The following is a 25,607-nucleotide window of genomic DNA, read 5'->3' as shown; positions in this document are numbered from 1 at the left end:
TACAGGCCAATAGGAACGTCAACAGATTACTAGTATTAGTGAATATGTGCACAGCCCTTCTGGAACCCATTTTGGTAATATCAGGTTAAAACCAGCAATGTGTAGAACCACCCAGAAACCCATTTGCAGACCTATGTCCCAGAGAAACTCTCTGGCAGAGGCAGGACCAGCTCCCTGGGGCATGTGCCATCTACAGGGCTCTGTTCTCAGGAGGCCCCTGTGTTGGTTTAATGCTCTGCTTTTACTATCTTGAAATTGTTAAGAGTTTCATTTTTTGAAATTGTGCTTTTAAGTTCGATGGGACAATGGAACATGTCGTGAGCAGAGGGCAGGGGTGCAATGAGATCACCCCTGGCCCCCCTTCCCTGTGGCGCATTCACTAATAGCACTCAGGATGCAGGTGGTCACAGAATTCCGGCTGAGTCATGACACGTGGGAGTTCTGCAGGCCTCAGAACCAGAACAGGGTAAGAGTGTGACGTCCAGGACTGAGTAACAGGGGAGCCGACAGCCCGAGAGGCCAGGCTTTCTGTCTGAACCAGAACTTGCTTCAAAGGCAGAAAGAAAGCATGAGCAACCAAAGAACTCTGTCGTATCGTTTTCTACTCATGTCACTTCTCTGTATTAACCAACCACTTATGCTGAAAATGACGCCTTAGAAGGAAAGGAAAAGGGAGCATCTCAGTTCCTTTCCCTTTCAGTCCTTCCTCACTCATCAGTAAGCTGAAGGCAGAGAGTGTGGCTAGAAAGTGTATGAATCGACAAGCGAGATAAAGGCAGTTCAATTAGTTTTGTGCAGTGTTTTCACTGATCTGGTAAGAATGAAATATTTATGCATATAGGAGCCACAAAATGCAAATTGTATAATTTCAGTGATTTCCCCCATAAGTGTTAAATATGCTTCTATTTGCATTTTAAACTTGTCATTGCACAAGATAATGATAAAAGGTAAAACTCATGATAATAATTTACATTTTTAATTTTTCTTAGAACAACATCAGGATGGCAAATAAAAAGCACCATGACAAGTTGAGAGAGAGAGAGAGAGAGAGAGCATGGAAGAAAGGAAAAGGCTTCAGGGCACCTGGGTGGCTCAGTTGGTTAAGTGTCCGAATTTGGCTCAGGTCATGACCTCATGGTCCGTGAGTTCCAGCCCCATGTCAGGCTCCATGATGACAGCTTGGAGCCTGGAGCCTACTTTGGATTCTGTGTTTTGCTCTCTCTGCCCCTTTCCCACTCACTCTCTCTCTCTCTCTCTCTCTCTCTCTCTCAAAAATAAATAAACATTAAAAAAATTTTTTTAAAGAAAAAGCCTTCATATTTTAGTACCTTTAAGGGCACTTTTTCCCTATGTTTTGAACAGGGAGTGGGGTCAGCCCTACAGTTTCATTGTGCACTGGGCCAGCAAATTATGTAGCCAGCCCTATGTAGTTGCACATGAAAATGTGAACAAGAATGTCTGTTTGAATGTCTTAAAATTATTTAAGGTGTCTTAATATCTTTAGTTATAAAGATTAACAAAAAATGGAAATAATTCAATGTCCAGGAAGCAGGAATCAGTAATTGGATAGATTGTGGCATAGTCCATAGGATGGAATAACTCTATTGACCAAATCCATAGTTATATAATGGAAATCAAAACCAAGAATGAGGAAAAAATTAAAGCTGGAAAGCATTATACAAGATATGAGAGCATACATTTATATAATTTTATAAAATTCTCATAAAATTCATTATTTCTGCATACATTTCCGTATATGGTTAAGTATAGAAACATTGACCAGGCACACATTAAGTTCATGACAGTGATTTTATTTAGGGAGAGAGAGAGAATGGAGCCAGGAAGAGGAAATGCAGGACTTTATGTTTCTTTTAAATTTTGTATTTCTTAAAAAAATACAACAAATGCTACTTATTAAATCGAGGGCTGAATATATGGATTTGATACGTTATTCTTTTTTTTTTTAATTTTTTTTTCAATGTTTATTTATTTTTGGGACAGAGAGAGACAGAGCATGAATGAGGGAGGGGCAGAGGGAGAGGGAGACACAGAATCGGAAACAGGCTCCAGGCTCCGAGCCATCAGCCCAGAGCCCGACGCGGGGCTCGAACTCACGGACCGCGAGATCGTGACCTGGCTGAAGTCGGACGCTTAACCCACTGCGCCACCCAGGCGCCCCGATACGTTATTCTTAGTAATCTCCATATTTGCTTAATTTTTTTTTAATCCTCCCTTTTAAAACTTTAAGTAAGGGCACTTGAGTGGCTCAGTCGGTTGAGCATTTGACTTTTGATTTCCATTCAGGTCATGATCTCATGGTTCATGATTCAATCAAATCCAGAGTTGGGCTCTGCACTGACAGTGAGGAAACTGCTTGGGATTCTCCCCCTCTCCCTCTCTTTCTGCCCCTCCCCAACTTGCACTCTCTCTGTCTCTCTCAAAATAAATCAATAAGCTTTAAAAAAAATTCAGACAGACAGACCAACCAGTCATGTCTCCCACCATCCTTCTATTCCAAAAGCAGTTTACAAAAGGGAAAAAGAAAATTTGCTGAAAATGCAGAGTAGAGCCCTCTATGCATATGTTTCTTTGAACAAGCTGCTAAAACATGATTCTACCTATTTGTCAATATGAGAGAGATGGCAGAGAGGCCTGGAGGAAATCTCTTCAGTGTTTGTGAGTAGAGGTTATGCACAGACCATTAGCTAATCATGTGGCTGGCACAGAAAGACACACATTGCATCTAATTTCCAGAGTGATGCTGACTTTTTTACTCTCTTTAATCAACTTTTTTTTTTTAATTATGTGACTTTTATGTCCTGAAGTTGCTAATAAGAAGTCAGACCTTTGGAACCTTCCGTTGTCTTCTGGGGGATGGTTGCATTCTTGGCCTAGTTCCAGGCCAGAACGCAGTGGTGATTTACTGATGAATACAGCCTCTCAGTTCTGGCTCCCTCACAGAGTGTGATAGCTCTTTAAACTCTGAAGGCTTGAGTTCCAATTGATTCACCATAGGCACAACGTGAGACAGAAATTATTTTGGCTGCAGAGGCATAATGTAGCGCATTTGTATATAAAATCATTGCAATAAAAGGAAAGAAATGTAATCCAGGAAAGCGATGCCTGTTTTTGTTTTTAATTCCCTTCCTTCCTAGATGCTGGCCTTGTCCCAGGGAACTTGGCTACTATTTGAGGCCTGGCCCTCTGGAAGTAACATGGTGCCGATCATAGTCTCTGCAAGCTGACCCTCTCAAGGTCAGCCCGATATCCGTCTGTCTTCTGGCCCCTATCCTCCGCCTCCATCAAGCCCCTATGAGCCAACTATGGACAGGTAAGTAGCAGGGAGACTCCATAACACTTTTAATTGAAGTAGCACTTAATTCACAACCTGCCCCTCTAGCACTTTTCTACTGAAACCTCAAAACTTGACAAGGTTAAACATGACCAGCATTTAAAGGACAATTCAAAATGTAAGTAGCTCTTATGCTGAAGGTGAAAAGAAAAATAAAAGCCTCTATATGGAAGTTAGATGGCATTTCAATTTATCTTAACTCACCAGCAACCCCTTTTCCATCCATATTGGTTACAAAGACAGAGTTCATCTTTTCCAGATAATTTATAATATTTTATTCTAACTTACACAGGAAATAACGCACCAAACAAGTAAAGCTTCTCTCATTGACATTTGTAGACAACCACAACTGACTTGAATTTTCTTCATACTGATTGTTCACCCAATGGAAGGGGAATGGCAGCAGTGGGCTCACTGGTAAATAAAGTTGTAGAGTCATTTTCTGTCTTAAGGTGAAAAACTGATATTGAAAGAGCTTGCTGAGTCAGGGGAACCTGTCCCTGTCTTAATGCTTTGACTCTGATGGCTGTGTGGTTAGGAACCTGGAACTTTATCAGCTTATATTTTACTGTATCTGCACAAAAATCAATATACAATTAACAATCAATACTTGGACTCCTGAAGAGATCTCACTCACATGCAAACACACACACACACACACACACACACACACCCTCCTAGAGAATTTATAACCCAATCCATAAATTATTAACATTTGTTTTTGGTTATGTGATGTGATTTATATTTAACCAAATTGCCTCACTAATTGTGTATAATTTACACTAATATGAAAATTCATTTGCAGTCTGTGTACATAGCAGGGAGAGGAAGGGGAGGAGTCTGTTGGATGGTGGGAGGAGGGCGGTCAGTGATGGGGAAATCAAATTTTCACCCTATATAATCCCCAAGGTTGATAATCTGCAAAGTGGATGCTGCTTTGTAATCAGGGAAGAGTTGATGTTCCTTTGCTTGTTTATAGCATCTTTTGTTCCATTAACTCAGATCAGTGCCAAGTGGGGATGGGAGATGGGGTGGGAGAGTAGGGAGTGGGGCAGTTGTGATTTCTTTGTTTCTGTTTTGCAGATTGTACTCGGCAGTACACGAGAGTTCTTAGAGACCCTAAGAGTCCACGAGACTATGTGGCCAAACATTTGGAAGCCGAGGCCACCATCATGGACATCCTAACACTGAGCTTACTTCTGCAACAATGCAAAAGTGTACTGACCGGGCACATAGATGCTGATTACAAGGCCGCTCCAGAGACACAGACATACCCTGAATCTATTCACTGCGCCCTGAACACACTGAGCACAGGGTACTGTTTGGAGAGAAGCCCCGTTTTTTGAACCAACTGGAATAGCCCTGGCCTTCCTAGCAATGCAGATCATTGCTTTTCACTCTACTTCCTGAAATTAGCACTTTAAAATTCTATTAAAGTGATACTTATTTTCACTTGTGGTGCTGCACATATTTTCATCTAGTAGCTAGGTGTAGCTTAATCTATCTAACCACTAATCATATATATTGTTTGACATTTAGTTTTTCTAATTTTCTGGAATTACAGATAATGCTGCAAAGAATATTTTGCTTATGGCTTTTTTTTTTCTCCTGTTGAATGATCCTTTTAGAATAATTCACACATTTGTTGTTAGCAGGTTAAAGTCTAGAAACATTTTAAGGTCCTTTGTATTTTGTTTTTTGAAAAGAATATTCCAATATATGCTGTCAGTAATGAGTACTGTTGTTTTAAATTTTGTTTAGTCTAATTTTGTATATTTATTTTTAATTTCGATCTTCTCAAAGTTCCACCCCTAGGCTTCAGGGCCCACACTGTCACATTATTTGAACTGACTCCCTATGTTCCTACATGAATTAGAGCCCATATCAAAGGAAGATAGTGCTGGTTTTCCCTGGTAACCCATCTCACTTAAGCCAAAGGGCCTAGAATTCTCCTTCCCTAAGATAAAAGCAGGACTCTTTCTGTGGAAAACAGAATCAATATGGCCTGACTTAGGGTTGTTCACAAATCCTTATGCTCTGGAGGTACCCAGGAGTAGGAAGACTGGAGGAGGCCCGGGGCAGGGTGCAGGGGCATCTGAAGTCACCAAGGACCTTTTAAAAATAAATTTCCCAGTATAACACAAAAGTACACACACACACTCACCTACACACCCATGAGCCTCCCAAGTGTTGAAGCACTGCATCCAGATCCCTGAAACCAACCAGGGATCTATTTAGACTAAAAAAAAATGAAAAAGAAACTATGTTTTTTTCACGATGTCCAGTGATACTGTAATCATCCAAAGTAGTAACAGTACAGATAACTGATGTTTAAAACTAATCTTCCAATGGATTAAGTCTTTTGGGTCAGAGAGGATTCACTGGGCTAGGTACGGGTTTGGCCTGAAACTTTCTTCCTAAAAGAAATCTCTGATTTCAGTTTGCTTTCTTGGCAAATGGTAAGAGGATAAGCCATAAGGAAACTTAATTCAAAATCAAAAGGGCCCATAAATTTCACTTCCTTCTTTCTCAAGAAGTAACCAGCACCTCAATATATAAAAGTATAGTATTTCTATAAATACAATTTTTGAATTGGAAGCTGACCCAGATCTCTATTCCCTAAGCTTTCTACACTCTCCCTGCAACACTCTTCATTCCTGTGCTGGGTGTCCTTTGGCTTTTCACCAGGGTCCAAATGTTCTCTTACTTTGGGCCCTGCAGCAACTGCCCAGTAGGCTCCATTACGCTTGCATGGGTACAATGGTGCCATCTTGTGGGCACTTGGAATGCTGTGACTTCACCCCAAAGTAAAGTTGCGTTTTCCCAACTACAGGCACAAATGAGACTGTCTTCTTACTGCTCTTCCATTTCTAGGCTGATGGGGCTCCCAGATGACTCAAGATGTCAAGAGGGCTTGGGGTGGACAATTTGAAGTGCCTATTGGCCCTGTCTCTTGAGGTCGTGATTAAACCTTGGGAATATATTGTGTGAGAGTTTGGTGAAAATTATGCTTACAAAATATATCAGACCTAATAGAACATGTTTTCAAATAAGACAATAATGTAGCAACACTGTACCATGGGTGAGCTGGCATGGTCTATGACTTGATCTACCCTTGTGAAAAATGACTCCCTTGGACATTGGTCTCCAGACGGAATAGGCTCTATGATTTAACTTTTTAAGTATGAGAACTATTTCCACTACAGAGACTCACCCACATCCTTTTGAACTTTGTGAAATTAGATGTTACAGTTCAAAAATGTATTAAACTTCTAGAGAGAAAGCACAGGGCTTTAGTGATGCTAAAAAAAAAAAAAGAACAAAAAGTATTTGGAGAAATGTTTGAATCAGCACAGAAATTATGTAGTTTAGCAATATGTTAATAAAAAATTAATTTTCTTGTGATAAAACTCTTTTCTTGAAAAAGCTAATAAACTTTCTCTTCAATGGGTCTCCTTATATGGTTCAGCCAAATACCGGAATGCCTGTTAATGTCCCTTGGGAAAAAGAAACCTGTATGCATGTAAGTTACTCCTTAAAAAGCTATTTGTTCAACTAAGAGGTGCTGTTCTTGCAGTGCTATCACTGTTAGAAAATAATCTGTGATCCTGTCTTCTTGGTGTGGATTCTCCACTAGCAAAATTCTATTTTGAAATGCAAATGAACTCTTCTTACTACAAGCTTGTATAAATGGCAAAACATCTCACAAGAAAAGATACAACTGTCACACAATTAGGGATCTAAACAGGAATGCTGTGCTAATATTTTAATTTTGATCCATTGCAATGATATATATTCAATAATGAGGCAGGATGGGACAAGACGGTAAGTTAGGGAAGAAAGTAGTTAATAGTACCACATGGGGTGGCCCTGAACCCAGAGCCTGGCAGAAGACAGAATGGACTTCCAGGAAGTCATCATGGGGCCCAAGAGAAATAAACAACACTTAGGGACCCTCTTGACTCCCTGGTTACATTAGATTAACCAGAACCCAACAAACCACAGTTGCAAGCCAGAAGTGCTGTTAGAAGAAACTTGTGAAAATGAGTGTATAAAGAGGTTATGTCCTGGAGCCAATTCAGTCCAATTCCTTCAACCTTCTTCATTTTCCTACAGAACTCTACTTCCTGTTAATGTTTGCATTGACCGTCCTGTGGCACTGTAGGATCCTGAATCATCAAAGAAAGACCCAATTATGTTCCAAGATGACACTTACTAGAAGATATAGTGGGCTCATACGTTGCAGAATGATGTTTCACAAATGTGGAAATGATAGGGGTTATCTGATCCACCTCAATTAGTCAGAAACTTCAATTAAATAGAACCCCAGGTCTGATAATATTCCATTATGATGATAATGAAGAAGAAGAAAAGTAGGAGGAGGAAGAGCAGGAGGAGGCCAGAGGAGGAGGAGAAGAAGAAATTTCTTCAAAATAATAATTCTGGCCCCTTCCCAACCCATCCCTACTTTATATTGAGGAATCACCCTATGTTTGGTGGACAACTGGTATTTTGGCAGGACAACTGAGCACTGAAGTCAATGGTGATGCTGCTAGCCTGAACATATGATTGCCTCCTTCAATTTTCTAGTATGGAATATATTTTGCTTCCATAGAAGTTGTTCTCTGTAAGACCCCTTTAAATAATTTGTCAAATACATGTTTGAGAGCAAGTACATCATTTTTAAGAACATCCCTTATAAAATTGGAGGCTAGAGTATAAATATGATCCACTGATAATGCTGTGACTACCATTTACTTAGCACCTAGGGAGTCATGGGTGTTTTATATGCATCCTCTCTAATTTTTAAGGCACCTCTGCCAGGGTGACAGTATTATCTTCCCTGTCCAGGAGGGGAAGCCATTTCAGAGAGGCTATGTAACCAGAGTCAGGCCATCCGGCCAATAGTGCACAGGCAGGGCTCAAGTCTTCCCAGATCACCTTGCTGGGTTTTGGGGGTTTGGGGTTGTTGTTGATTTGTTTTTATTTATTTTTGAGACGGAAAGCACAAGACGGAGAGGGGCAGAGAAAGAGGGAGACAGGAACCGAAGTGGGCTCCACATGAACAGCAGAAAGCCCAATGTGAGGCTTTAACTAAGGAACCGTGAGATCATGACATGAGCTGAGGTCGGAGGCTTGACCAACTGAGCCACCCAGGCGCCCCAGCACCTTGCTGGGTTTTAATAGGAGAGCCATGATGCTGTTTTGGTAGGAAAGTCTATTTTCTCTGTCTCTTCTTAGCCCAGGGGAAGGTCCCCCTATCTCTTCTTAGCTAGATAGTAGGAAGAGTGGATGGGGCTGTGTCAGACACCAAATGAACCCACATTTGTTGTCCCTTTTTCCAGCACTTTTAGACTTCTCTTCTGTTCTAGATTCTTCAAATAAAGGCCATATCTCTACTTAAAATAACACTCCCCCTCACTGATTTTTGCTGTCTCTTCTACCTACCAGTCTAAATCTCTCTTTTATTTTCAGCAGCCTTATCAGATGAGTGTCCTAATTGCTCTGTTTCCATTTTTCTTTCACTCTCATGACCAAATATATCTCTTTATTTCCTACCACTGTAATAAAGCTGTTCTCCTCATATTTACCCGTGACATCTGCTCCAACTCCAAAGGGCTCTCTCCCCTTCCTGACTTTCTGAAATTCTTTACAGCATCTCACACAGTTGGCCACATGCAGCACTGCCTCCTACCAGTAAAAATACTAGCAACCAACACACATGTAACAGTGACTGTGCTAGGCTCCAGGTAAGCACATTAAATGCACTATTTCATTTCATCCTCACAATGCCCCGTGAGGTTGGTACTGTTATGGGTCCCCATTTTACAGGTGAGGAGACTGAGTCTCAGGGGGTAAAGTAACTTGTCCAATATTACACAAGCAAGTACCTGACAAAGACAGATGCTATGCTAACTTTAACAACACTTACCCAGTCTTACTATCTTACCGGCACAAAGCTAAGTTCTTTAGGGGTATTATCTAATTATTTGGTGTTATATCTTCTCCTGTCTTAACCCTGAGACTACCACAGTGGGTTTATAGTCTTCTGTCTAAAACAGAATCTGTCTCTCCGCTTTATTCCTTCCAACTTCTAAACTCAATGGTTTTTAAAGTTTTTCCTTGTGTGTCAAATAGTCATTGATGTACAGGGCATGGTGCCAGACTCTGAGCACCAGGAGAGCAAGGTAGGCTACCACCTGCTTGGAGCCAACCATGTAGTGGCGAAAGACACAGACATGGTACAAACCATTACCTGAGCCAATCAGCAGCCACTGAGAACATGCCCTCTGCCTGTCTGTGAGGCATGCCACTTTTGGGTAAAGTGGCACACCACCCCAGATACCCCTTCCTGGAAAGTCTGTACTGCCATCCAAAGCCAGAACCCTCTCAAATAACCCCCAGCACTTGCCAGGCATGCTGTTTTAGTGGTGGAGTTTGAGGTGAGAACTCTGGGAACCAGGTAAACACTGGACCTTAGCCTGGGTCTCATGGAGGCAGGAGATAGCCCACACCTCCCTGTACTGGGGGTAGGGCCCTGAGGGCAGTGTCAGTTTCCCTGCTTGTTCCTGATTATGCCTGGGCCCCTGTGCTTGATTGACAGTAAACCCAAAACAAATGCTCTCCTTCACTTTGCCCTAACTGTGCTTGGTTCTAGGCATCTCTCTAGTGGGAATATGAGCTTCTCACTAGCTAATAAGTTTTCAATTAGCAATAATCGCGCCTCGGATAAACCTCATTGGCTACGATACTGCCACTGCGCAAAAGCTTCACTAGCTAATAAGGAACACACTTTTGTTTTGGTTTCTTTCACAGTGCCCAGCTTTGGACTAAATATATAAAAGGCATGCATCGGATACACCTGTTTAAGTACATTTCTCCCCTCAACACTTGGGGCAAAATAAATGGAATTTACTCCTTAAAACCGAGGTCCCTTGAACCAGAAAGCAAGCAAGCTAGCTTTCAAAGAAAAATAGGGTTGTGTCAAAAGAATATAGGCATAAGCTTGAAGGGTTTCCTACTGGTCAAAGTTGGGGCAACTTAAGCATTAAATACATGGTAACTATAAATTGAATGTATAAAAATCCTAAGTCTATAATGATGCTCAAAAGAGAAGAGGCCAAAAAAGGTGACTTGTCATCATCAGAGGAGGCTATTATATCAACTCCTTACTTGTAAAATTTACAATTAATGGAAAAGAATTAGGCATTATCTTGCCTTTCAAGTGGCAGCTGTATTTCAGGGTAACCAGAGGACATTTTTTTCTTTATAGTAAAACCCCAGCTGATAGCAGATGGACTTACAGAATTAGAAAATCACTACTTCACAACTCCTAATAAGAGGAATGATTCAAACATGGATCACTGCTGGATGGACCAATAGGGGACACTTGTCTGGTGCTAACTGGGTGTCATCCCATAGATTACAAGGGGGAAGGCTTTGCAGAGGAGGGATCAGGGTTCTATCTCATTCTCAGTAGTAGTGGGACAACCAGACAGTACGGGCCTTTTGTGATGAACCAACATGACGTATGACATCTGCTGTGACATACGCTTGCCTGAGCTATTTAGACTGAATCTAACCAAGACTTTAGTTTTAACTTTCAGTTCACAAGAAACACAGGGATTAGGGGAACAAGTGAAACAATTCCACAAGGGATCACAAAAGTCCACAAGGCAGTACACTCTAAAGGATAGCTGGCCTAGTCTCAACAAGGTATTGTTAAGGGAGACAAAAGAGAATGAGGTAGTTCTAAGGTTAAAGGAGACAGGCATAACAATGAAATACAATATGTAGTCTTTGATTGGATCCTGGTTTGAATGTGCCATTTTGGGGACAGTTGGGGAATTTTTCACATGAACTAGGTATTACATGATATTAAGGTATTATTGTTAATTTTGTTAGCTGTTACAACAGAATTATAGTGATATAGGAAATTGTTCCTAAATTCCACCACCATGAAATAACTATTGTTAGTATAGATAAACTTCATTTCAGACACTTCTGTATGAGTGAGAGAAAATGAACATGAGACATATTCCTGTAAAGATAAAATAATTCTATATACTAATTTTAAGGGGAAAGTTACATATTGAAATTTAATTGAATTTCAAGAAGAAAGAGGAACCAAAATGAATCTGAAGAAATGCCCGAACTTTGGAAGATTGCTTCTTCACTACATGAGATTTCTTAAAATATAGCACTAAGATTGAGAACAAAGTTTGAGAGGCATTTTTGGAGGCTGAGGTCATAACCTTTTTGAATAAACTACATGCTTACATTTTAGGGAGCATTTATCAATTTCTTGGTCTAAAAGTGGAGGAAATAAGTCCTCTTATTTTTCCTCCTATCATCTCCACCTTCCAAATCCATCCTTATCTGTTGATCAAGATGTTTAGACACTAGTCACTAGTCCCACATTTGTCTAGTCTTAGTTTACATTTAATGGATTCAGCCCCCATCACATTTATCGCAACTTCTCTATTTTTTAGTTCTTTATTTTTATTCATCTCTTGATTGCCTAGATTTTATCAAAACATTTTTTATAATACTCATGAATGTCTCACAGCTTAAAGCCAGGGGAATAAACTCCCTGAAACTTCTCTCCTCCCCACCTCTGATCTTCTGTCTGGACTTTCATTGGCCAACACTAACTGTTAGCCAGAAGGTATGGGGGCCTGTTGATGTAATCCTTAGAAGTCAACTGGAAGTCAGGGTGGAAAGGAAGAACAGATCTGGAGTGGGAAACAGACACAGTCCAGCGCATGTGAGCAGTGGAAGACTGTTGCTGGCGAGCAAGCAAGGTAAGGATTTAAAAGGTCACTGCCACACATGGAGGTCCTCATGAACTTAGAGGAGACTTTGGGTGGAGTGTGTGTAGAAGTCAGAATGGAGTGGGCTGATGAATAAATGGCAGGTGAGGAAATTAAGAGATTTCACCATGTTTGGCTAAGAATGGGGAAGAGAAAAGAGAGTGACCGATGGAGGGTGATGTACAAATGAGAGAGATGGTGTGGATAATATTTCAAAGAGTTCATTGATGTACTCCCTGCCACTCCCACCTGCTCTGCACTCAATGACTTTCCCTTCATACCCTGAGGGACTTTCCCTGATTCCAGCCAACCCAGATAGACAAGAGGTCACTATAAAACCAGACAGACAACGACAGGAAATTATGGCTCTTAAGTTCAAAATGAACTTGTCTGGGTATAAGAAAGACTCAGATGTGTACTTACAGAACCAATTAATCCTACCCCCACAGTTGAGATAAAAGACCCCCAGAGATGCTTTAAAATTTTTTTAAACGTTTGTTTATTTCTGAGACAGAGACAGAGCATGAGTGGGGGAGAAGCAGAGAGAGAGGGAGGCGCAGAATCCGAAGCAGGCTCCAGGCTCTGAGCTGTCAGCACAGAGCCCAACACGGGGCTCGAACTCACAGACTGCGAGATCACGACCTGAGCCGAAGTCAGACGCTCAACCGACTGAGCCACTCATGCCCCCAGAGATGCTTTATCCACAGCCACCCCTCACCTTGCACTGAGTCTGACAAATACCCACCCCCCTTAGTTTGGAGAGGTAAGAGTAAAGAGTATTCATGCCTCATGCCAAGGTGAGACCCAGGGAGAATAGTCCCCCATACCATCCGGGTACAGCAACTGTGCAGTAGAGGGATTTCTATCACACTGACAGCCCACAGAACATCATCCCTACATTACATTCTTCATTACATTAATGACATTTTGCTAACTGGACCCCTGCTAAGTGGACCTCAGAAGATTCCTTGCTGTCTGATTATCAATGTGGACCTCAGGACAATATGTAGAAAATAAGAACTATAGAAACTATGCTCTACCTGAATTAATTGTTCCTCTTCCCCCATCTCCCCCAACGCTAGTATATATGGAGATTATTGGTAGTGAATAATACTTTAGGTTACCAGGGGGAGTATCACAAATTGATGTCACTCCACAATAAGATGATAATATGATGAGACTTTGTTTCCTGTGTCAGAGGCATGAACTTTTCACTGGAAGGAAAAAGAATGGATGCTGTGGGACAAAGGAGTGGATAGTACTAGTTATCTTCCATTTGCTCTTCCAAATCCACTGTCTGCCCTCCTCTGCTCTTTTGGGAGGCTGGATAATGGCCCAAAGATATTTAGGTCAAAATCTATGGAACCTGTGAATGTTACCTTACATGGCAAAAGGAACTTTGCAGATGTGATGAAATAAAAAATTTTGAGATGCAGAGATTATCCTGATTATCCCACTAGGTCCTAAATGTGATCAGAGTATTCTTAGAAGAGGGAGTGAGAAGAAGATTTGACATAGAAGAGAACAAGGCCATGGGAAAGAAGCAGAGAAGGAAGATGCACATCACTGTACATCTTTGAAGATGAAGGAAGAGGCCACAAGCCAAAAAAAAAAAAAAAATGCATGGAATGTCACTCTAGACTCTGGAAATAGCAGGGGAACTGATTGTCCCCTGGAGCCCCTGGAGGGAGTGGAATGAGCCTGATACCTTCATTTGGCCCTATAAGGTTCATTCCAGACTTCTGGACTTCATAACTGCAAGAAGATACATTTCTGTTAGTTAAGCATAATTTTTGTGTTCATTTAGTCTAGCAAATAGGAAAAAATAGGAAGAATAGGAGAAAAAAGCAGAGCCCTGTTCTCTGCCCTTAAGATGCTGGCCTCCATGGACTATACAAGGGCTTCTTTGCCCTCTCATTTCTGGTTCAGTTTGGCCCAACTGGTTACTCTTGTATAATAAGATTATACAGGAATAACTAGAGACAAATGTTTAGTTGGGCTTATCCAGGGATGAGGTTTTGTATATTAGGTTCAGGGATACAGTAATTGGCTTCTATTGACTCTCAGGAGTCAACTGTGTGCATCTCTCCTCAACCCCATGTTCAGTGGCATCATGATGATGGCTTAAAATCAGTCAGCCACAGTGGGAAAACTTACACCAAGGAAATCAACAAATGCTACACATCAGCCACCCACTCAAATTGCTTGTTAAATATTTATAAGTATCCTACTGAATGAAAAGAGAGAGAGATTAAAGAGATTATGGTATTGGGAAGAGAATTACTAAAATTACCAAAGTTACTCTGTTTAATTAAGAAAACTAAAAAAAAAACATAACATATAACGAAATTGAGAGATTAGAGAAATCTATTGATACACACAAAATTCAGGTCACCTGTAGTTATCTGGGGAGGGAGATGCAGTCAGGAAAGACACATGCAGGGCTCCTAAGGTACTGATGATGTTGTATTTATTAACTGTGGTAGGTACATGAGTGTTCATTTTATTTTCATTCTTTAAATGTACAGCTATGTTTTACACACTTTTTTGCAGGTATGGTACACTTTTAGATAATCCTGAAGTTGGTTTACAATTTTTTAGACTACTATATAGACTCAATTGTTTTATCAGACATTGACATCATGAATGGTTAAGAACCTGAGCTTTGGAGGCAGACTCAAGGTCCAAACTTGAATATTCTGATATTAGTTTCATGACATTATACAAAGTATCTTTCATTTCACAAATATTTGCTAAGTACTTATCATATTCCCGATATCAGCCTATGTATTGGGGATATAATGATTCAGAAGACAGATGGGCCAGAATCACAGATACTGTTTTCTGTTGTTATACATCTTACACTTTAACCTCTATGACCTTCAGTTTTGTTTGTTTGCTTGTTTTTTAAGTAGGCTCCACACCCAGCACGGAGCCCAACACAGGACTTGAACTCTCGACCCTGAGATCAAGAGTCAGACACTTAACCAACTGAGCCACCCAGGCACCCCTCTGACCCTCAGTTCTTACCAAGGACTTGGAATTGGTGAAGATTATGCAGAGGTTAGCATAGGGTATGATACTTGGTAAATGCTTCATCAGTGGTAGTTATTTTACAATTAACATGTAAGAGAAGTAAAATTATCCTTCATTTATCTGGTAACGCTTAGAAAGATGTTGCATGTAAATGAATTTTTCTAGAATTTAATTCCTTGTTGTCTTGAATTTTTTTAAACTAAGGTATAATGTACATATAGTAAGTCCATAAGTCCTAATTAATGACTCAATAACTTTTATATCATTAAATGCCCATGTAACTACCATCTACTTCAAGATAGAAAATATTTCCAGAAATGTTCCACAGAAATGCCTAGAACTTTTTTATTTTAGACATTTTTATGGCTAAATTTCTGAAAACTCTGACATGCTTTTTTGTCTTCAGGGAGGACCAAAAACATAACTTAACTGTATCTTGCTGACTATTCCCAAGGGGTGATATGATTTCCTGTGTTCTTTCTTTTCTTCCTTTCTCTTCTGTATCTCTTTTAGATATACAAATATAACGTGAGGTTGGATAAGTTTAGGTTTGATTTTTGGTCTTTTCTAGCTAAGGCCTTTTTTTTAAAGGTCCACACTTTCTTAATGTACGTTATTTTTAATTTATGGTAGAGTCATACATAAGTTACTGATAACTATATGTTAAATAAGAATCATACTGGCACTAAAGGCAAATAAAGCTCAGTGAAGGGCTTTTTAGTGACAAGACCTTAGGACAGCCATGTCAGGATTTGAAAGAGATGTTGTTTGCTTTTGACAATTTCTTTTCTCTTCCATGAGTTTCACATATTTTGGACCTGATGTAGAGTGCTCTTACACTTGATTTATTTATCCAAGTAGCATCCTTTCAAGACTGGTAGTAATTTGATTCCTTGTTGTGGATGAGAAAGGAGGCAGAGTATGTAAAGGTCAACCTCACCCCAGGACAACTATCATAGTCCAGACCTTGTCCTCCCCAGTATTTGAGGTTTCAGAAATATTTCTTGTCACTTCTTTAGGAACCAAGTAAATCTGAGAGTTGACGATTATCTGAACAGGGAGGTAATCCCAGCAATTGCTTCCTTAGGGTGAACTGTATGGTCCAATACAGGTACTCCAGATTGACCACTTGATTTTGACTCACTTCCTGCTGTTTGGTGGTCATGGATAATTCGAGACTTCAGATCACATTAGGGAATGAATTACTGGAGTGGGATAAACGTAATCTGTATGCAACACAAATTCATGGGTGGTGCCAACTGCCCACATGTGTCCCCCAAGGCCTTTTGCACAGATTCAGCCTAGCAAATTCATTTAATTCTTAAACAGAAACTGAATGAATAAAGGACTATTGAGGCTACACCTTTGGAAGTGTATGGATCTCACATCCATCCAACCAATCATCCATCCATCCATCCATCCATCCATCCATCCATCCATCCATTGACAGCTTGCTGTGTGTTGGGCACTGTGCAGGGAGCTGCATGTAACTTCCAAGAACCCCTGGCTCATCCCTGCCTGCCACCTCTGAATGAATGTACTTTCTTGGCTTCATTTTATTTCTCTTTTCTCAGAGACCCATCATCTCCATGCAGTGTGGACCCAGTTTAATCTTGGCTTGGAAATAAACTCATTTTTCTCCCCATTTATAGAGAGGATTCTCCACAAGAGAGAGAGGCGGTGTTGCTCGGTGGGCCGTAAGGGAGAGATCACTGCACTGCCTAAGATGGCTTTTCTCCCCTCTGCAGACTCTGAGAGTCCCACTTGGACTCCAGAGTCCCATTGAGAGCATGACAGCAATGTTTATGTGCAATTCTAATGCTGGTTTTAGCAGCATAAGTGCTTTTTAATGCATAGCATTACAGCGAGTGGGCCCTATTCTCTCAGCCTCTGAATAGCTGTCTAGAGGGGCGTAATTCCCAGCTCTGCCTCCAAGCACTGTTATTTACAAGCTCAGTTACACGTTCACGTCAAGTGTGGTGAAAGCCAGGATGGAGATGGGCTGAGTTTAAAGCAATTTGGCAAGTCTTTATTCCCTGCATAATCACTCAGATTCCTCAGCCGCCCTTGACCACAGCTTCCTGTTCACATATGTCAAAGGGAACCTGGGAATTTGGGGAGATCTACTGCAGAAGTAAAATTTCTTCCTTCTGCCTGACTCCCTCTGAGGTTCCCCTACCAACCTCTTAGTTACCCTTTAGAGCTACACTGAAATTAAGATTCCCAGTCCAAATCTGTCCACTGCTATCTCCACAGCTTCACCCTGTCCTAAATCCTTCAAATATCCAAACTAAACTTGCCTCCCCTTTCCATCCCCCAATCTAGCCTTCACCCTGCAACCAGACTGGTTTTTGTTTCTTTAAGTGCAAATCAACTCTTGTCACAAGGCTGCTGAAAAATCTTCAATGACTTTCCATCAAGCTCAGAATAAAATTTACCACATATACCTCATCTCATGTTCTGTCTCACTCACTACAATCTGGTCACAATGGCCTGGCCTCCTGACTAGTCCTCAAACACACCACATTTAGTTCTACCTCAGGGCCTTTGCACATTCTGCTACTTCTGCCTTTCCCATAGCTGCCTCTTCATTGTTCAGGTCTGAGCTCAAACCTCATTTCTTTAAGAAGGATTTCCTTGAACACACAGTCTAAATAATCATTTCTTCCTCCCAGTTACTCTCTAAACCATTGTCTTTTATTTTCCTCAAAGCAATCAACATCTTAGGAAATAATCCTATTTATTCAACTGTTTATGTATTTTTCTATCTATTCCATTAGAATATAAAATCTATGAGAACAGGAACCTTGAGTGTCATCATCACCATGTCTTGGCACCTAGTAGGTACGTAAGTGTTTATTGAAGGAACACATTTTCTCAACAAAGTATTAAGGAATGGAATCTGCCTTGTTGTTATTGCCATCACTGTTACATATACCTCTAGCTCCTGCCTTTTCTATATAGTCATCTTAGGACAAAGGAAATTGGGCCAGTATGATTTTTTTCATTTTTCCTTTTATAATGTTATTTATTTTAATCAAAGTTTACATGCCCAAAATTTAAAGTGTTAACTAGTTCTATAAGGTATTTATTTAAAAAAAAATTCCAGGTCCCTTCTCCATCTTTCTTTCCTCTTTCCACTTTCTCTTATTTTAGCTGATTATTTTAGGATTTACCCCATTGTTTCTAAATAACATCTCTCAAGTGTTGATTTATGACATTTTCTGTTTTAGGCATTATTGGTTGACTTCCCTCTCACAAAAATGATGATTTGTTGGCCTTTCTATGAGAGATGGGGATTCAGATCCCTTTCCTACTTTCTGGCCAATTGTATACAAGCTCCCTCCTCATCCCTGAACTTCCCCTTAGAATTAATCTTAGTTTGGTTAGATTAATATTCTGTGAGGTCATTATTATAATGGTTTAAACACTGTCATAGCCAAGCCATATAGTAACATAGGAATATATTTCCTCTCCTGCACAACCACTGGTCACCAAGTGTATGCCCAGATGTTCCCATCCAGGATCTATTTGCCTCTGCCCTGCAGGAGCCTTTGCCAGAGAACCAGAGATTCCTCCTCCAGCTTCAGAATTGTGACTCAACTTGGAGAGTCCTTTGGAAAACAGAAGCAGAAAACTCTGCTAAAGTCAGTTTCCTATGCCTTAACATCTTGACTCATTCAAATCATTGAAACTGGTAAAGTGGGTGTGCTCTCTTGGCTGTCTCATGTGTCCATATCATGGCACTGTCACGCAGCATCCCTCTCTGGGGGGCTCTTCTCTGTGGAAGCCTGAGGTTTACTGATGGACACCATGTTATAGGCTGTTCTATAAACTGAATTGTGCTCCCCAACCTCAAATTAACAGCCTGAAGCCTTAACCCCCAATGTGACTGTTTTTGGACATAGGGCCTTTAAAGAGGTAATAAAGGTTAAATGAGGCAGGAAGGTGGGTGTTTTTATAAGAAGAGGAAGGAGACACCAGAGATGCCCAAGCACAGAAGAAAGGCCATGTGAAGACACAGGAAGATGGCTATCTACAAGCCATGGAGAGTGGCCTCAGGAGAAAGCAAACCTACCAGCACGTTGATCTTAGATTTCTAACCTCCAAAACTGTAAGAAAATAGATTTCTGTTGTTTAAGCAACACATTGTGTGGTATTTTATTATGGCAGCCTGCACTGACTGATACACTTTGTGATGTTTGTAGTGTTTGGGAGCTAAGAAGGGCTCACTCTGGTAGAGAGGGGCATCTAACCCTGCCCAATTTGCCCAGCGCTTACAACTTCTCCAACAGCCCCAAGCCCTTTCGGGGCCATAGTGGGTGTACATACATGCTGTGTGTGGACTTTAGAATCCCGTTCTTACTGACCTACATGCTACTCAACTGCTTTTTCTGCAAAGGTGCAAATATTTCACTTTTAGGATTCATCTTGATTCCTAAGGATTTACATGCTGAGTTACTTGAAGTTGAAAGAAGCCAGAATTTGTGTGGACTTCATGCCTCCACCCAGGTTGGAATTTACAGCGTTATAAAGGCTTTTCATGGTCTTTGTAAAGTTTTAAAACTGTTAAATTTTAACTTTAACAACTCAGGTTGTAGGTTGATAGAGACACCCTATATGTATTCTCATAATGAGCAATGAATTTTCTTCTGGAAATGGATAGAAGCTTATTTCTGCTGGCTGCGGGTTCATCTTCTTTTCTAAGGAAGCCATTTTTCATTTGTCATAGGACTCGAAATTTTAAAAAATTGTCTGCAGTTGTATAGCATAGCTGTCTTAATCACAAATAAATTGGCTTCTGAATGCCATTTACATATTTTTCTCATACCTCAGCTTGAGTTGATTTTTATTATTTGCTTTATTTTTATCAATGTAATACACGCATGGTTTTTAAAATTGCATTTTAGAAAGAGGGAAAACAATGGTCCTTTATCCTAGCCCTTCCCATCCCCATTCCTGCTCCCCAGATGCCAGCATTTTTAACTTTTTAAAGCTGTTTCTTCTGTTGGTTGTTTCTATAGTTCCAGATAATGTGCTTCTACTACTATTTCCTGATTTATCCACTGTTGACATTATCTATTGATTATGGTGTTAAGATTAATAGCTCTTTAACTCTCTTAGGCTGTCCCCTCCTCACCTGTCCACATCCTCCTAATATAGTTATTTCACTATTTTTGTTAAATCCATAATCGGTAGTTTACAGCATTATGACACAGTAAATATGTCCTCTGCAAAGCAAAGGAATGCGTCGTGACTACATTTTCTCCCTTCATTTTTTTGTTTTGTCTGATGTCTCTAATTGCCTTCCTAATTTCCTGCTGTTTTTCTGGCATCAACATACTCACGTGATTTCCAAACGTTTCATCAAGTTGGGCATTGTATGGAGTCCCCTTTTTCCTGAAGGTCCCCTACTCAGAGTCTTCCCTCCAATGGGCACCAGTTACTGTCTGGTGCTGCAGCCCAGTGCTCTCCTGGAATATTCCTCCATGGCCCTGCAGGGTTGACTATACTCTTCCCACATCCGGTTACTTCCTTTTCTGGTTTCATGCCTGGTTCTACTCAAGCACATCCTAAGACAAGAAGTTGTCTGTATATTTGCATGTATGACATGTTTTCATTTTCTCCTCATTTTGACGGATCATTTAGTTGAATTATAATCCTAGATTGAAAATTATTTTCCCTCACCATTTTGAAGACACCATACCACTGTCATTTAGTGTGCAATACCCACTATTGAGAAGTTTGATGCCATTCTGATTCTCATTTTTTGTAGAGGTTCTTTTTCTTTCTGCTCCATAAATTTTTAGGGTTGTCTTTTATCCCTAGGGTTCTGAAATTTCATGATAATATGCCTTAATGTAAGCTGTTTTTAAATTTATTATTTTAGGTACCTGGTGCGACTTTAACTAAGAGTCTCTACTTTCATCCTTCAGCTCTGGAATATTTTCTTGCATTTAAAATAAATAACCTACTCTTCTCTGCTCTCTCTGGGTTCCCCCTCAGAACAACTATGGGTCAAAGGTTGGGCCTCCTGGATTATATCCTCTATGGTTCTTATTTTCACCTATTTCCCCTCTCCTTTTCAGGGAATTTTCTCCATTTTATCTTCTAACATCTATTGCCTTTGTATTTTTGGCATTATTTTTAATTTCCAAGATCTCACTCTTGTTCTTTTAAAATTCCTTTTCTTCATGGCCATCTTCCCCTACATTTTTGAGGAAACTGATTAGAATACCAGTTTGGATACCAAACTGTTTTTGTTTGGTTGTATTTTTTTGGTTTTTGTTTTAGTTTTAAATTCTCTGAGTAATCCATCTTGCTCAGATTTAGTCTTCCTTTTAGACACATTATTTTTTTTCCTGCTTGAAGCCTTCTTCAAATTTCTGGTGACTCCCCATCATCTGTTCATACTTATGGGTGATGAAAGGATAATTGGAAGCAAGGATCATCTGGTCATGGTCTGTGCTCCAGGCAGGGCTGCTGAGACAGCCCTAAGTGTCACTGCATAGGGCCATCTAGAGAGAAACCTCTTATCCTCAGTGAGGTAAACACCTCATTACTGACATTCTGCAAGTAAGATGGTGGGTGATGGGTGACTGGGGTTCACTGGTATATACTCATTTGGGGGGTTAATTTCTTATCTTTGGCCCTACCTCACCTCATGGCATCCCAGTCCCACTCTGGGGTTCTTTGGACAAAATGGCTCTCTGATTTATGCACACTTCAGACTGTGTCTTCTCTATTTACTTCCCAGCAACTAAAAATGTACTGAAATCTCTTGTCACTAATATCTTCACCAATCTCTTTGTCCCTGTGGCTTAATGTATTATATTCCTTTAGGTGGGGTCTTAGAGGAAGAGTACATAATTCCTCACCTTTAATCAAAGGCAGCTTGAAGTATTAATGTTTTGAAATACATAGTAATTGTACAAGACCATTTCTATTAAAAGTCTAGAATAAGCAAATCCACAGAGACTGAAAGCAGATTAGTAGTTACCACAGGCTGGGGGAAGGCAGAAAGGGAATAGTGACTGCTCAGTGACTATGGAGCTACCTCTGGGAGTGATGGAAAGTTCTGGAACTAGACAGTGGTGATGGTTGCATGACACTATGAATGTACCTAACGCCACTAAATTATACTCTTAAATTGCTAAAATGGAAATTTTATGTTACATGTATTTTATCATAATAAAAAAATACATAGTAAAAATAAGTAGTTACCATGAATAACTACAAAGATTTTTACAGTGTATTCAGACTGTGCTTCCATAGAATCCTGGTGCTCTATGATTAGTGCTAATGTGGAAATTGAATAATAGCCTGCCTCATTCATATTTGAAAAAAATCAATTCCTGAGTAGAATATTCTCAATTTCGAGTTTTCTTCCCACACATTTTTCTTTAACTTTTGACACTGATGCCTCTTATCTATCCTGAGGCCAAATAAAATATTTTCTCTTATTTACTGTAAAAATAAAGAATAATTTCAAGTTGAAAATATAAGTATCTCTTGTAGTCCTACAAAGAAACTAAACCAACCCTAATTTTTTTCTTTTTCATTTATTTAGAAAATACAATACTCAATTGTTAGTAAACAAAAAAAGCAGCTTTATATGAAGAGTTATTGTACAACTATGAACTATTTCATTAGTTAGCTCAGAAATGCAAATAGCATCTTAGCTACTGAGCAGCATTGGGTGTTTGGAAGAAACAGGCCCACAAATCTAAAGTGACCTTGTCATCCTAGGCATCCTGGGATGAGGACCCTATGGCCTTGACCAGAGGCCAACACCCCTTCCTGGTGACCCCTCTGACTAGTCCGATGAGCGCTGTCTTTAGGTCACCCTCATGCTGGCTTAAAACCAGCTAATGTTGACAGAGCACTTAGTATACTAAGAGCTTTATAAGGACTACCTTTTTGATAGTCCTTTTTTTTTTTTTTCCAGTTTGAAAGTCACAGTTTATCTTTCTACAATTAGATTAGGAGAAAAAAAAATGAAGAACCCATTGGTAGCAGGAAGAAGCAAGAGTCTTCTAGGATCTGGCATTTGATGAGATAGATATTCAGTTACTGTGCATTTCCATTGTTTTTCCATGGCAGAACATACGGCAGAGACTTGGGAACACGCATGCCTGAAGCCAGGTTACTCTTATGTTCCATAACTATGTTGCTTGCAGGGCTGTTGTTGCCACGGTAGTTGGCTGTGCCCCAGACAAATGGGGTGGTCTGTTCCCACAGATCTTTATCCCAGTCTTCATTGAAAGGAGGGCACTGCCAGGCGCTCTCAGCCAGAGTCTCTTGTCCAAGGTTCCTGGTTTGGTTGACAACATCCTGCTCAATACAACTTTTATCGCCACAGCTTGAGATACATGGTGGCTTATTTCAGCCCGAGGAACCTGGTGGCGAGCATTGAAGGGACAAGTAGCCAATTTGTTTGCGACATCAGGATGATTCTTTCTGCACTTGATAAGATGATAAGGAAACCTGAAGGCCCTGATCTGGTGGTTTTTATCATAGGGGCATTGTAATAGCTTTTCAGGGTCCAGGGAATCGACGTAAGTTTCTTCCATGTTGGAAATGATGGAGCTGAATCCAAGTGCTGGTCGAGACATGCTCTTCCCACAGTCACTTTCTCCCCACCTCCAGGCCCCAGCAATGCTCGCTTCCGTCCCCCCTACATTTTTAAATTTATTTTTTATTGTCAAAACCATCAGAGTTTAATAAAAAATGACTCTAACAGTTCATCTTAACAAGTGATTAGCCATGATAGTCAAAATGTATACACAAAGCAGTAATCTTCTGTTAATCATTAATGCTCTTTTCTCCTGCGATCATGAGTCATTAACTTCTGGATACTCATCTTTAAATTTTTTTTTTATCGTTTATTTATTTTTGAGACAGAGAGAGACAGAGCATGAACAGGGGAGGGGCAGAGAGAGAGGGAGACACAGAATCTGAAACAGGCTCCAGGCTCTGAGCGATCAGCACAGAGCCCGACGCGGGGCTCGAACTCACGGACCGTGAGATCATGACCTGAGCCGAAGTCGGACGCTTAACCGACCAAACCACCCAGGCGCCCCTGGATGCTCATCTTTAAAGAGAAGGCTCCATTACTATATACGAACTGTAAAATAACATGTGAAAAAAGGAGATTCCACTCAAGTGGGTAGCAAAAGGGATTCCGAATACAATTCACTTTGGATGATCAATCCTAGAGTTCTATGAAAATGAAGATCAAATGCACATCATTAAGAGTCTCCAGCGTAGAAAGTCAATCTCCCATCCAGGCTTCCTACTTATATGTCCTCTTTGCAAGCCTTTCCCAGATGTTCCCAAAGTGATGTCTCAATATACCTGTCATGGTCTGTAGACAAGAAGCATCCTATTGTCTTCCTGGATCTCCCAGTCACTGGAAAAAGTTGCCAGGTGCTGCCCTTGAGAACAATTTGAAAACTGGAAAAGGTTAGAAAACATCCTTCTGTTCTCTTGAGTGTCTGGAAAGATGGCATCTTGGAAATTGACTCTGTGAGGCAAGAGGTTATAATTTTCATCTATGCTGAGGAAGAAGAAATAGGAGTAGTTCTGGACCATGGTGGCAATGTTCCCATTCTACAGATGAGAAAACTGAGGCTTGGAGATGTCAAGTAACTTGCTCAAAGCTGCATAGGTTGTAAGTTGCAGAGCCTGAAGGCAAACCCAAGCAGCTTGCTCTAAAGTCTGCTCTTGTAGCCATTAGGTACTATCTTCCCTTTTGCAAAGTACAATTATCCCATTTCAGGCCCTCTGGTAACTGTACAGTTAAGAAATGCTAAAACAAACCACCACCACCACCAACAACAACAAAAAAAAAAACACAAAAAAAAACCTCTGGAGGAGCAGTTGTCAGAAGACCCCAATTTTTCTTGTAATGTCACCTTTATGTATGGTGTCAACAAAATAGAATTGTCAAGAGGAGAGGGAGCCTAGATGCAGACAAGCAGAACTCAGCAGGAGGAACTCATTGCTCATGGGAGCAGTGGTCTGGTGACCTTCCTGGGTCAGTCCTCCCTGGCCCCACAAAGATGGAGCTGCTGCAGGGTTGCCACCATCTGCCTAGGTATGCTGAGGCTGCTAATCCAGGTCAGCTGGCCTCAGACTCCTATTATAGGACCTAAGGGGTCAGTGAGGGAGTGGCTACCTCAGGGCATGTGTGAAGGGCTGTCCTGGCCAAGGTGCAAGTGATAGACTTTTCACAAGTCTGGAGAGAAGTCCAGCTACTCCTCATACCCTCTTCACAGGTATCGGAAGAAAACTCTAGAATCTTCCCCTGGATTATCTCTATATAGAATGGTTCAAAATGAATTACTGATGATCAATATTTAACTTCAATCTAAAAATATAAGAAATATATTTACCCTTTTAAT

At 40.5% G+C, this 25,607-nt stretch overlaps 2 pseudogenes; both read right to left on the bottom strand.

Annotated features, from left to right (window-relative positions):
• Window positions 1–10,036: 10,036 nt before the first annotated feature.
• On the bottom strand, window positions 10,037–10,121 carry LOC123576346 (annotated as a pseudogene).
• A 13,025-nt stretch (window positions 10,122–23,146) lies between these two features.
• LOC123576182 lies at window positions 23,147–23,866 on the bottom strand (annotated as a pseudogene).
• Window positions 23,867–25,607: the final 1,741 nt, after the last annotated feature.

The sequence above is a fragment of the Leopardus geoffroyi genome, chromosome C2, assembly GCF_018350155.1.
Source record: "Leopardus geoffroyi isolate Oge1 chromosome C2, O.geoffroyi_Oge1_pat1.0, whole genome shotgun sequence".
NCBI classification, from domain to species: domain Eukaryota; kingdom Metazoa; phylum Chordata; class Mammalia; order Carnivora; family Felidae; genus Leopardus; species Leopardus geoffroyi.
Note: the sequence above shows the minus strand (reverse complement) of the source record. Positions and strands in the feature narration are given on the sequence as shown.